Below are 12,624 nucleotides of genomic sequence, written 5' to 3'. Positions count from 1 at the left end.
AAAAGGAACGGTCGCCCCCTCCAACCACTGTCGCCATTCGCCTAGGGCTAAGCGGATGGCGAGCAGTTCGCGATTACCAACATCATAGTTACGTTCCGACGGCGATAAGCGATGAGAAAAAAACGAGCAAGGATGGACCTTGCCGTCAGAGAGGGAGCGCTGAGAAAGAATGGCTCCCACGCCCACCTCTGACGCGTCAACCTCAACAACAAACTGTCTAGAGATGTCAGGTGTAACAAGAATAGGTGCGGATGTAAAACGATTCTTGAAAAGATCAAAAGCTCCCTGGGCGGAAACGGACCACTTAAAGCACGTCTTAACAGAAGTAAGGGCTGTGAGGGGAGCTGCCACCTGACCGAAATTACGGATGAAACGACGATAGAAATTCGCGAAGCCAAGAAAGCGCTGCAGCTCGACGCGTGACTTAGGAACGGGCCAATCAATGACAGCCTGGACCTTAGCGGGATCCATCTTAATGCCCTCAGCGGAAATAACGGAACCGAGAAAAGGGACAGAGGAGGCATGAAAAGTGCACTTCTCAGCCTTCACATAAAGACAGTTCTCTAAAAGGCGCTGGAGGACGCGTCGCACGTGCTGAACATGAATCGGGAGAGACGGTGAAAAAATCAGGATATCGTCCATGTAAACGAAAACAAAAATGTTCAGCATGTCTCTCAGGACGTCGTTAACTAGTGCCTGAAAGACAGATGGAGTGTTAACGAGGCCGAAAGGAAGAACCCGGTATTCAAAGTGCCCTAACGGAGTGTTAAACGCCGTCTTCCACTCGTCCCCCTCCCTGATGCGCACGAGATGGTAGGCGTTACGAAGGTCCAATTTGGTGAAAAACCTGGCTCCCTGCAGGATCTCGAAGGCTGAAGACATAAGAGGAAGCGGATAACGATTCTTAACTGTTATGTCATTCAGCCCTCGATAATCCACGCATGGGCGCAGGGACCCGTCCTTCTTCTGAACAAAAAAACCCCCGCTCCGGCGGGAGAGGAGGAGGAGACTATGGTACCGGCGTCGAGCGATACAGACAAATAATCCTTGAGAGCCTTACGTTCGGGAGCCGACAGAGAGTATAATCTACCCCGGGGAGTAGTTCCCGGAAGGAGATCAATACTACAGTCATACGACCGGTGTGGAGGGAGAGAAGTGGCCTTGGAACGACTGAACACCGTGCGCAGATCGTGATACTCCTCCGGCACCCCTGTCAAATCACCAGGCTCCTCCTGTGAAGAAGAGACAGAGGAAACAGGAGGGATAGCAGACATTAAACAGGTCACATGACAAGAGACATTCCAGGATAGGATAGTATTACTAGACCAATTAATAGAAGGGTTATGGCGAACTAGCCAGGGATGACCCAAAACAACAGGTGTAAAAGGTGAACGAAAATTAAAAAGAAATGGTTTCGCTATGATTACCAGAGACAGTGAGGGTTAAAGGCAGCGTTTCACGCTGAATCTTGGGGAGAGAACTACCATCTAAAGCGAACAAGGCCGTGGGATCCCTTAACTGTCTGAGAGGAATGTCATGTTCCCGAGCCCAGGTCTCGTCCATAAAACAGCCCTCCGCCCCAGAGTCTATCAAGGCACTGCAGGAAGCAGATGAACCGGTCCAGCGGAGATGGACCGGAAAGGTAGTGCAGGATCTTGAAGGAGAGACCTGAGTAGTTGCGCTCACCAGTAGCCCTCCTCTTACTGATGAGCTCTGGCTTTTACTGGGCATGAGGTGACAAAATGACCAGCGGAGCCGCAGTAGAGACAGAGGCGGTTGGTGATTCTCCGTTCCTTCTCTTTGGCCGAGATGCGGATACCCCCCAGCTGCATAGGCTCAGCATCCGAGCCGGCGGAGGAGGGTGGCAGTGATGCGGAGAGGGGGGCAACGGAGAACGCGAACTCCTTTCCACGAGCTCGGCGACGAAGATCAAACCGTCGCTCTATGCGAATAGCGAGAGCTATTAAGGAGTCCAGGCTGGAAGGAACCTCCCGGGAGAGAATCTCATCTTTAACCTCGGCGAGGAGACCCTCCAGAAAACGAGCGAGCAAAGCCGGCTCGTTCCAGTCACTAGAGGCAGCGAGAGTGCGAAACTCAATAGAATAATCCGTTATGGATCGATTCCCCTGACATAGGGAAGACAGGGCCCTGGAAGCCTCTTCCCCAAAAACAGAACGGTCAAAAACCCGTATCATCTCCTCCTTAAAGTCCTGATACTGGTTAATACACTCAGCCCTCGCCTCCCAGATTGCCGTGCCCCACTCACGCGCCCGTCCGGTAAGGAGAGAAATGACGTAGGCGATGCGAGCTGTGCTCCTGGAGTAAGTGTTGGGCTGGAGAGAAAACACCACATCACACTGAGTGAGGAATGAGCGGCACTCAGTGGGCTCCCCAGAGTAACACGGCGGGTTATTGATCCTGGGCTCCGGAGACTCGGAAACCCTGGAAGTGGGCGGTGGATCGAAGTGGAGTTGGTGAACCTGTCTTGTGAGGTCGGAGACTTGGGCGGCCAGGGTCTCAACGGCATGTCGAGCAGCAGACAATTCCTCCTCGTGTCTGCCTAGCATCGCTCCCTGGATCTCGACGGCGGAGTGAAAAGGGTCCGGAGCCGCTGGGTCCATTCTTGGTCAGATTCTTCTGTTATGTACTTGAGTGAAGACCCAAAGCGGTTTAACAGAAACAGAGTTCTTTTAATGAAAAAACAGGAATGGCATAGATCCTCTTCCGACGTTGTCAATGGCACAATAGACTACCCGCAGAGAGGGCGACAAATGAAACATAAAGTCCCTCTGATGAATAGCTGGGTAGCGGTGACAGGCTGCAGGTCGCTCTGGGTCGGTGCGGGTCACAGAGGAACGGTGGTAGCTGATCACACGTAGCATATGATGAACTGGACACGGTGCAAACAAAAGATAGTTAGTAGTGTACAGGATGCACCTGCCAGGCAGACTCCGACAGGATAGGACTAGGAGAAAGCAAACGAGACGATAGCTTGCTTCTGGCATGAGAAACACAAACGAGAATCTGACACCGAAAGTAGCAGGAACAGAGAGAGAAATAGAGACCTAATCAGAGGGAAAAAAGGGAACAGGTGGGGAAAGGGTGAACGAGCTAGTTAGGGGAGATGAGGAACAGCTGGAGAAGGAGAGAAAGAGAAGGTAACCTAATAAGACCAGCAGAGAGAGACAGAGTGAAGAGAAAGGACAGGAACAGACATAATAAGACATGACAAGAGAGGACTAATCTGCTTGGTCTCTAGAGAGGACTAATCTGCTTGGTCTCTAGAGAGGACTAATCTGCTTGGTCTCCAGAGGGGACTTAATTGCACATAATTTATATTATTTTCTAACCCTGTCTAGAGTATAATGTGACAGAGGATGGCTGGCTGGAGTATGGAGGCTCTCAATATTACTTTAATACTGAGAGGCTCGCCATGGAGAATGCCAGACACTACTGTCAGCAGAGGCATGGGGACCTTGTTGTTATCAACGGACTAACAGAAAATACATTTCTGTGGAAAAAGGTAAACACCTATAGTTTCGCTATAGTCCTGCCTTCAAACACATTGGCAGAGCTATATACACAAGTGGTGTATACTGCTTAGGCCAAAATACTTTAAATTACTAGTTAACTTGTTTTTTGGGGTATCTGTTCTTTACTATTTATATTTTTTGACAACTTTTACTTTTCCTTCACTACATTCCTAAAATAAATGATATACTTTTTACTCCATACATTTTCCCTGACACCCAAAAGTCATGTTTTGAATGCTTAGCAGGACAGGAAAATGGTCCAATTCACGCACTAATCAAGAGAACATCCCTGGTAATCCTCTGCCCCTGATCTGGCGGACTCACGGCCTCACGGAACACAAAGGCTTAATTTGTAAATGATGTGTTGGAGTGTGCCCTGGCTATCCCTAAATAGAAAAGATTTGCTTAATATAAGGATTTTGACATTTACTTTTGATACTTTTAGACTTTTACTCAAGTAGTATTTTACTGGGTGACTTTCATTTTATATTAAGGTATCTTTACTTTTACTCAATTATGACAATTGGGTCATTTTTCCACCACTGAAATACACTGAATCAACAAAACATTAAGAACACCTTTCTCATGTGGAGTTGCACCTCCCTTTGCCCTCGGTTGGTCAGGACTCTACAAGGTGTTGAAACGGACGCTGGCCCATGTGGACTCCAAGACAGCTGGTCCCTAATGCTAATTGCTCTTTTTTTCAGATCAATAAAGAGCATTTGGGAAACCATTACATCGGGCTCACAGTTGATCTTGATCGCTCTTTCGGGTGAGTATAAAATGAGTAAAAGAAGATTATCAAACAGAGAAAAATAAAACGTTTTTTATATCACTTCTAAACTAGTGGTGTCAAACTGCTGTTCTATTGCTGCATTCATGACCTTTTAGAAACTCTGAAATACGAGCTTCCTTTCTGGGAGAAATCGGTTTGAAAGGGCCTTTTCCGACATGCTGATCTCTGACATCACCTACCAACAACATAACTTAACAAAACATTATTTATCCAATTTATTTGGACCTTTTTTTAACACTATAATTTGGATGAGAGCGTGTTGGCTGCACTTTTTGTTCATGGTTGACGTAACTACTTAGACATTAGCCAGTTGGCGTTCTCAACCAGTTCAAAGCATGTGAATGCACACCTCATTGCTCCGTGTTTAGAAGTTGTATTTCCGAACATTCCGGCATGTCATGAACAAAGCATATTTTCTGTGTATTGTCCGTGTTCTTTATGTGTTCTATGTCTTGTGTGTTGCTTAGTTCTTGTGTTCTGAGTTCCATGTTTCGTGTGAGTATAACTGACTTATCAGTAATACATACAGTTCATTTAGAAAGTATTCATACCCCTGGATTTATTCCTCATTCTGTTGTTACAGCCTGAATTCAAAATGGATTAAATAGTATTTTTTCTCTCACAAGTCAACACACAATACCCCATAATGACAAAGTACAAACTTGTTTTTAGAAATGTTTACACATTTATTGAAAATGAAATACAGACATGTCTAATTTACATAAGTATTCCCACCTCTGAGTGAATACATGTTAGAATCACCCTTGGCAGCGATTACAGCTGTGAGTCTTTCTGGGTGAGTCTCTAAGAGCTTTCTACACCTGGATTCTACAACATTTACCCATTATTCTTTAAAACATTATTCAAGCTTTCTCAAATTGGTTGTTGATCATTGCTAAACAACCATTTTCAGCTCTTGCCATGGATTGTCAAGTAGATTTAAGTCAAAACTTTAATATCGGCCACTCAGGAACATTCGCTGTCTTCTTGGTAAGCAACACCAGTGTAGATTTGGCCTTGTGTTTTAGGTTATTGTTCTGCTGAAAGGTGAATTAATCTCCTAGTGTCAGGTGGATAGCAGACTGAACCAGGTTGTCCTCTAGATTTTGCTTGTGCTACGCTCCATTCCATTTAATTTTATCCTGAAAACCTCCTCAGTCCTTAAAAATGACAAGCATACCCATAACATGATGCAGCCACCACTATGATTGAAAATTTGTGTGGTACTCAGTAATGTGTTGTATTGGATTTTCCCCAAACATAGCACTTTGTATTCAGGACAAAAGTTAAATGCTTTGCCATTTTCTTTTGCCAAATGACTTTAGTGCCTTGTTGCCTTATTTTCTGTTCAGTACAGGCTTCCTTCTTTTCACTCTATCATTCAGGATAGTATTGTGATTGTTGATCCATCCTAAGTTTTCTCCTATCACAGCCATTACACTGGTTTAATGTCACCATTGACCTCATGGTGAACTCCCTGAGTGGTTTCCTTCCCCTACAGCATCTTAATTACGGACGCCTGCATCTTTGTAGTGACTGGGTGTACACCATCCAAAGTGTAATTAATAACTTCACCATGCTCAAAGGAATATTCTATATCTTGTGTTTTGTGTTCTGAGTTCTCATGTTCTTGTGTTCTGAGTTCTTGAATCCTTGTGTTCTGAGTGATTGTGTCCTGTGTTCTGAGTTCTTGAATCCTTGTGTTCTGAGTGATTGTGTCCTGTGTTCTGAGTTCTTGAATCCTTGTGTTCTGAGTTATTGTGTCCTGTGTTCTGAGTTCTCATGTTCTTGTGTTCTGAGTTCTTGAATCCTTGTGTTCTGAGTGATTGTGTCCTGTGTTCTGAGTTCTTGAATCCTTGTGTTCTGAGTGATTGTGTCCTGTGTTCTGAGTTCTTGAATCCTTGTGTTCTGAGTGATTGTGTCCTGTGTTCTGAGTTCTTGAATCCTTGTGTTCTGAGTTATTGTGTCCTGTGTTCTGTCCAGGTGGATGGACGGTTCTCCAGTAGTATTCCAGAGATGGGACAACAACCAGCCGGACTTCAAGAACAACGATGAGAACTGTGTTGTCATGGACAGCTCCATGGGTGAGCTAAAGATGAGGCCCGAAAATGTTCCTCTCTTATAAGAACTTCCATTGAGATATTTTCATTCTGAATCTTGGGGCTGGTTACCACATAACTCAATGGCATGATTAGGTCTACTATAACTGTGTGTCTGAGTGTTCAGGTTTCGGGCTTGACTATAACTGTGTCTGAGTGTTCAGGTTTCTGGCTTGACTATAACTGTGTGTCTGAGTGTTCAGGTTTCAGGTTTCTGGCATGACTATAACTATGTGTCTCCAGGTTTCTGGCATGACTATAACTATGTGTCTGTGTCTCCAGGTTTCTGGCATGACTATAACTCTGTGTCTCCAGGTTTCTGGCATGACTATAACTATGTGTCTGTGTCTCCAGGTTTCTGGCATGACTATAACTATGTGTCTCCAGGTTTCTGGCATGACTATAACTGTGTCTCCAGGTTTCTGGCATGACTATAACTATGTGTCTTCAGGTTTCTGGCATGACTATAACTATGTGTCTTCAGGTTTCTGGCATGACTATAACTATGTGTCTGTGTCTCCAGGTTTCTGGCATGACTATAACTATGTGTCTCCAGGTTTCTGGCATGACTATAACTATGTGTATCCAGGTTTCTGGCATGACTATAACTATGTGTCTGTGTCTCCAGGTTTCTGACATGACTATAACTATGTGTCTTCAGGTTTCTGACATGACTATAACTATGTGTCTCCAGGTTTCTGGCATGACTATAACTATGTGTCTGTGTCTCCAGGTTTCTGGCATGACTATAACTATGTGTCTCCAGGTTTCTGGCATGACTATAACTATGTGTCTGTGTTTCCAGGTTTCTGACATGACTATAACTATGTGTATCCAGGTTTCTGGCATGACTATAACTATGTGTCTCCAGGTTTCTGGCATGACTATAACTATGTGTCTGTGTCTCCAGGTTTCTGACATGACTATAACTATGTGTCTCCAGGTTTCTGGCATGACTATAACTATGTGTCTCCAGGTTTCTGGCATGACTATAACTATGTGTCTGTGTCTCCAGGTTTCTGGCATGACTATAACTATGTGTATCCAGGTTTCTGACATGACTATAACTATGTGTCTGTGTCTCCAGGTTTCTGGCATGACTATAACTGTGTCTTCAGGTTTCTGGCATGACTATAACTCTGTGTCTTCAGGTTTCTGGCATGACTATAACTATGTGTCTCCAGGTTTCTGGCATGACTATAACTATGTGTCTCCAGGTTTCTGGCATGACTATAACTATGTGTCTGTGTATCCAGGTTTCTGGCATGACTATAACTATGTGTCTCCAGGTTTCTGACATGACTATAACTATGTGTCTCCAGGTTTCTGGCATGACTATAACTATGTGTCTGTGTCTCCAGGTTTCTGGCATGACTATAACTATGTGTCTTCAGGTTTCTGGCATGACTATAACTATGTGTCTCCAGGTTTCTGGCATGACTATAACTATGTGTCTCCAGGTTTCTGACATGACTATAACTATGTGTCTCCAGGTTTCTGGCATGACTATAACTATGTGTCTGTGTCTCCAGGTTTCTGGCATGACTATAACTGTGGCACTCAAATGAGGTCCATCTGTGAGAGGAGTGGTTCCCCTCCAGTGAACAGCACCGTGCCCCCTACTGCCCCCCCCACAGGAGGCTGCCCCCCGGAATGGGTCCGCTACCAGTCTAAGGTCAGTAAGAGGAGAGAATGGATCCTAAGGTCAGAGGTCAAAGGTTACACAGGAAGAGTGTTAAAATAATGATTATGTAATAATAATATGTTGAATGACAATACAGATTTACAACAGGCTTTGAGAATGAAAGTCTAACTCAAAGTGTTTGCCTATAATCAATCAATTTGAATCAACCTGATTTATTGCTTATTGATTTGATTATAGTGCTACAAATTGATTGGATACCGGGTGCCTTGTTCCTGGCTCGAGGCCAGATCGTACTGCCAATCCATGGGAGCTAACCTGGCGTCCATCGCCAGTAGGCGGGAGCAAGGTGAGATTATTTTAACCTGTAAATGACCCCTCGTCTGTGGCGGTCTAAGACACTCCCTCTGGAGTACATGTAAGACCATAGCTCTTTCTCCTACCTATCACCTCTATTGATCCTAAAACATACAACATACTTTCAAAACAAATCAGTGGTGAAAAAGTACCCATTTTATACTGGAGTAAAAGTAAAGATGCGTTAATAGAAAATGACTCCAGTTAAATTCAGTCACCCAGTAAAATTATACTTGAGTAAAAGTCTAAAAATATTTGTTTTTTTAAATATACTAAATATAAATATACTATATAGTTTCAAAAGTAAAAGTATAAATAATTTTAAATGACTTATATTAAGCAAACAAGACAGCACGATTTTCCAGTTTTTTAAATGAATGGATACCCAGGGGCACGCTCCAACACTCAGACATAATTTACAAACTCAACAGAGAGACAGTAGGACCAGGGACTCTTGAATTGACCATTTTCCTGAATGTAACAAGTACTTTGGAGTGTCAGGAAAAATGTATGGAGTGAAAAGTTCATTATTTTCTTTAGGAATGTAGTGAAGGAAAAGTTGTCAAAAATATAAATAGCAAAGTACAGATTCCCCCAAACTACTTAAGTACTTAAAATACTTTACACCACAGCAAAATATATATATACTGAATGAACGGTCATCTTCTCTCAGACAGGCAGGTATTTGACACCCACAGACAACGCGACTGACCCTAAACTGATCAGCTGATCAAGTGACATTTTACAGACAGTCATGCACATAAACATCCCATGGATGCTACTATTAGTGTCAGTAGCATCTTGTTTTACAGATGGAAATGACAGGACCATCAGCCACATGTCAGTCAGTCAGTGATGATCCATCCTGTTCTCTCCTGACCAACTCTCTCCTGTGGGTTGTAGCAATAGAGATAGAGGGCTCTGGATGGATTGAGGGATTCCACCATTTTAAAGTAGTCAACTGGGTGGGGATTTCTATGGGTTTAGAGAAATCAGCCAATGATTGCACATTGTTTTCATCAAATTTGGTTACCTATGGTTTGTCAATGAAGAAGAAAATGTACCACTTTAAAATGGAGATAACCCTGTTGTTGTGCTGCCCATAGAGACAGAGGACTCATCATGGATATAACCCATTTTATCTTTGACATTGCCATTGTTATTAGACATTGCATCATCCACCATTTTTAAGTAGTCAACTGGTTGGGGATTCCTATGGGTTGCAGCTTCAACGGAGCTGCTCATGCTGTCACAGATGCTATAATGGAACAGATATAAGGATGAGTCCTCTATCTATCTCTATGGAGCTACCCATGCTGTCACAGATGCTATAATGGAACAGATATAAGGATGAGTCCTCTATCTATCTCTATGGAGCTACCCATGCTGTCACAGATGCTATAATGGAACAGATATAAGGATGAGTCCTCTATCTATCTCTATGGAGCTACCCATTCTGTCACAGACTCTATAATGCCACAGATATAAAGATGAGTCCTCTATCTATCTCTATGGTTGCAGTGTTTCTGACGACCCAGATGACTTCTGGTGCTACTGACCTGTGGATTGGACTGAGTAACTTAAACCGGACGCATTTGTCTGGACCGATGGCCAGGCAGTCAAATACTTAAACTTGGATTTCATTAAGGTACGCATGTACACATATTTACCTCAGCAATGAGGACCGAGGGTTGTTTTCCATGGCCAATATACCACAGCTGGTCATAGACATGACGGCCAACCAGACATTTAAACATAAACAAAACATTCACATAAGACATCATCAATGTTCCCGCCTAAACTGCAGAGAAGCACGAGATTGACCTTCACTCACCTTTCTCTAGTTTTCCCCTTCAGGTAACAATGTTAAGCTGATGGAATTGGGATCGAATCAGCGCAATGTTAGACCATTTTTATGTAACATACCGACACAAAACTAACTGTGCAAGACTTAGTATGCAAACTAACGGTGCAAGACTTAGTATGCAAACTAACTGTGCAAGACTTAGTATGCAAACTAACTGTGCAAGACTTAGTATGCAAACTAACGGTGCAAGACTTAGTATGCAAACTAACTGTGCAAGACTTAGTATGCAAACTAACTGTGCAAGACTTAGTATGCAAACTAACGGTGCAAGACTTAGTATGCAAACTAACTGTGCAAGACTTAGTATGCAAACTAACTGTGCAATACTTTCTTGTCGGCAGAGTACATTGGAGTAGGATTCTATGACAGGCAGGACTCAGTCTGTACTCTACACAGACCGGTGCCCCATTACCAATCAGAGCTGCAGTAGGCCTATATGCAAATAGCCATTGCCATATATGGATCCCTGCCGTTCACTGCGTTCAGGCTACAGTACAGCGGTCGGGAGTAGATCTTGTTCTGAGATCAAAGTGAGAGCTACATGTAGCCACCTGTGTATGTTTTGCTAGTTAGCTAGTTATTAGCCCAGTTATAGTTACTTTCTAGTCAACAATTTTAAGAAGAACCTCTCTATGCTTTCCGCCTGGCTACCCCTACCCCGGTCAACAGCTCAGCACCCCTAAAGCAAATTGCCCCCCCGCTTCTCCTTCATCCAGACAGCTGATGTTCTGAAAGAGCTGCAAAATTTATTACAGATCATTTGGGGAAGGTGTCAGGATCAAAAGACGTGCCATGAGCAGAGCCCAGGTAAAATTCCAAGGAAAGGAAAGCTTACCTCTGTCTTCTGGGAAAACTCTGGGACTATTCAGGGACAAGAAAGCCTGGGACTATCCAGGGACAAGAAACCCTGGGACTATCCCAGGGACAAGAAACTATCCCTGGGACTTTCCCAGGGACAAAAACCCTGGGACTATCCCTGGGACAAGATACCCTGGGACTATCCAGGGACAAGATACCCTGGGACTATCCTCCAGGGACAAGAAAGCCTGGGACTATCCAGGGACAAGATACCCTGGGACTATCCCTGGGACAAGAAACCCTGGGACTATCCCATGGACAAGAAACCCTGGGACTATCCCAGGGACAAGACTATCCCTGGGACAAGGGACTATCCCAGGGACAAGAATCCCTGGGACAAGAAAGACTATTTACACACATTTGAATGCCAAAGACACACCAGAATGGCATTCCAATAGGTGTTCAGTGCTCCTGAATGTTACAGTCTCAGTCCTGACTTTAATCTGCTTAAAAACCAGAAACAAAGTTTGAATATTGCTTCTCCATCAAAGATTTCCAACCAAATTTGGATAAACAGGTGAATGTCAAGCCCTGCATGTGTTTTCAAAAGTCTCATGGAATGTAGGCCTATAATTGAACACCACACATTGGCTGCTACTGTAGACTGAATGATAGAACAGCTATTTCCATGTTAAAATGTTATGAGATGCATTTTCTCCATCGTTTTTGATGGTAGGCCTGTCTGGTAGGCCAAAGTGAAAGAAAGTTTACATTATGATCAAATAGCCACATTAGCCTACTTGTCCACTGTTAAAACTGTAAGTTAAAGCAGGTACAGCCTCAGTGTTCACAGTAAAACTATAACTTACAGCAGGTACAGCCTCAGTGTTCACAGTAAAAATAACTTAAAGTGGGTACAGCCTCAGTGTTCACAGTAAACGTGTGCTGAACGTTGCACAGAATTTTCACAACTTTCAAGTTTGTGCTCAGCAGACCTTAAATTTGCTCAGTGGTGAAAATTGAGGTAACATTTTACATAATATACACATACATTACAGCCTGGAACACTGTGGCACTCTGGACATGATGTGTTAGTTTACTTTGAGTTTAATTTGCTAATTTTATCCCTAAACCAATAAAGTTTCTTAATTAATACCCCTAATATGTAATATTTTGTTTCTTAATTGTAGAGACTGTCGCAGATGATCCCATCGCGATTGCATCACTATAGTCAGGTAAAGTCCCTTCAAATTTGAAGTAAACACAGACATACACACACAGGACCTAGTGAAAATCTATACACGCGTTGCACGGTTTTCACATTTTGCTGCCTTAAAATGAAGTAAAAAAGGAATTAAGTTATGTTTTTTTCTGACAGATCTACACAAACCTATTCCACATATTCAAAGTGAAAGAATGTATTGATTGTGTCTTCACACCCCAGAGATCATACTTGGTGGAAACACCCCAGAGTTCATACTGGTTGGAAACACCCCAGAGTTCATACTTTGTCAAACACCTCTTTGGGGAAG

At 43.4% G+C, this 12,624-nt stretch overlaps 1 pseudogene; it reads left to right on the top strand.

The window, feature by feature from the left end:
* Positions 1–3,359: 3,359 nt before the first annotated feature.
* Positions 3,360–12,624, top strand: part of LOC135532917 (macrophage mannose receptor 1-like) — a 51,903-nt pseudogene continuing 42,638 nt past the window's right edge.

The sequence above is a fragment of the Oncorhynchus masou genome, unplaced genomic scaffold (assembly GCF_036934945.1).
Source record: "Oncorhynchus masou masou isolate Uvic2021 unplaced genomic scaffold, UVic_Omas_1.1 unplaced_scaffold_2109, whole genome shotgun sequence".
Classification (NCBI taxonomy): Eukaryota; Metazoa; Chordata; class Actinopteri; order Salmoniformes; family Salmonidae; genus Oncorhynchus; species Oncorhynchus masou.
This window is presented reverse-complemented; position numbering and strand designations above follow the sequence as displayed.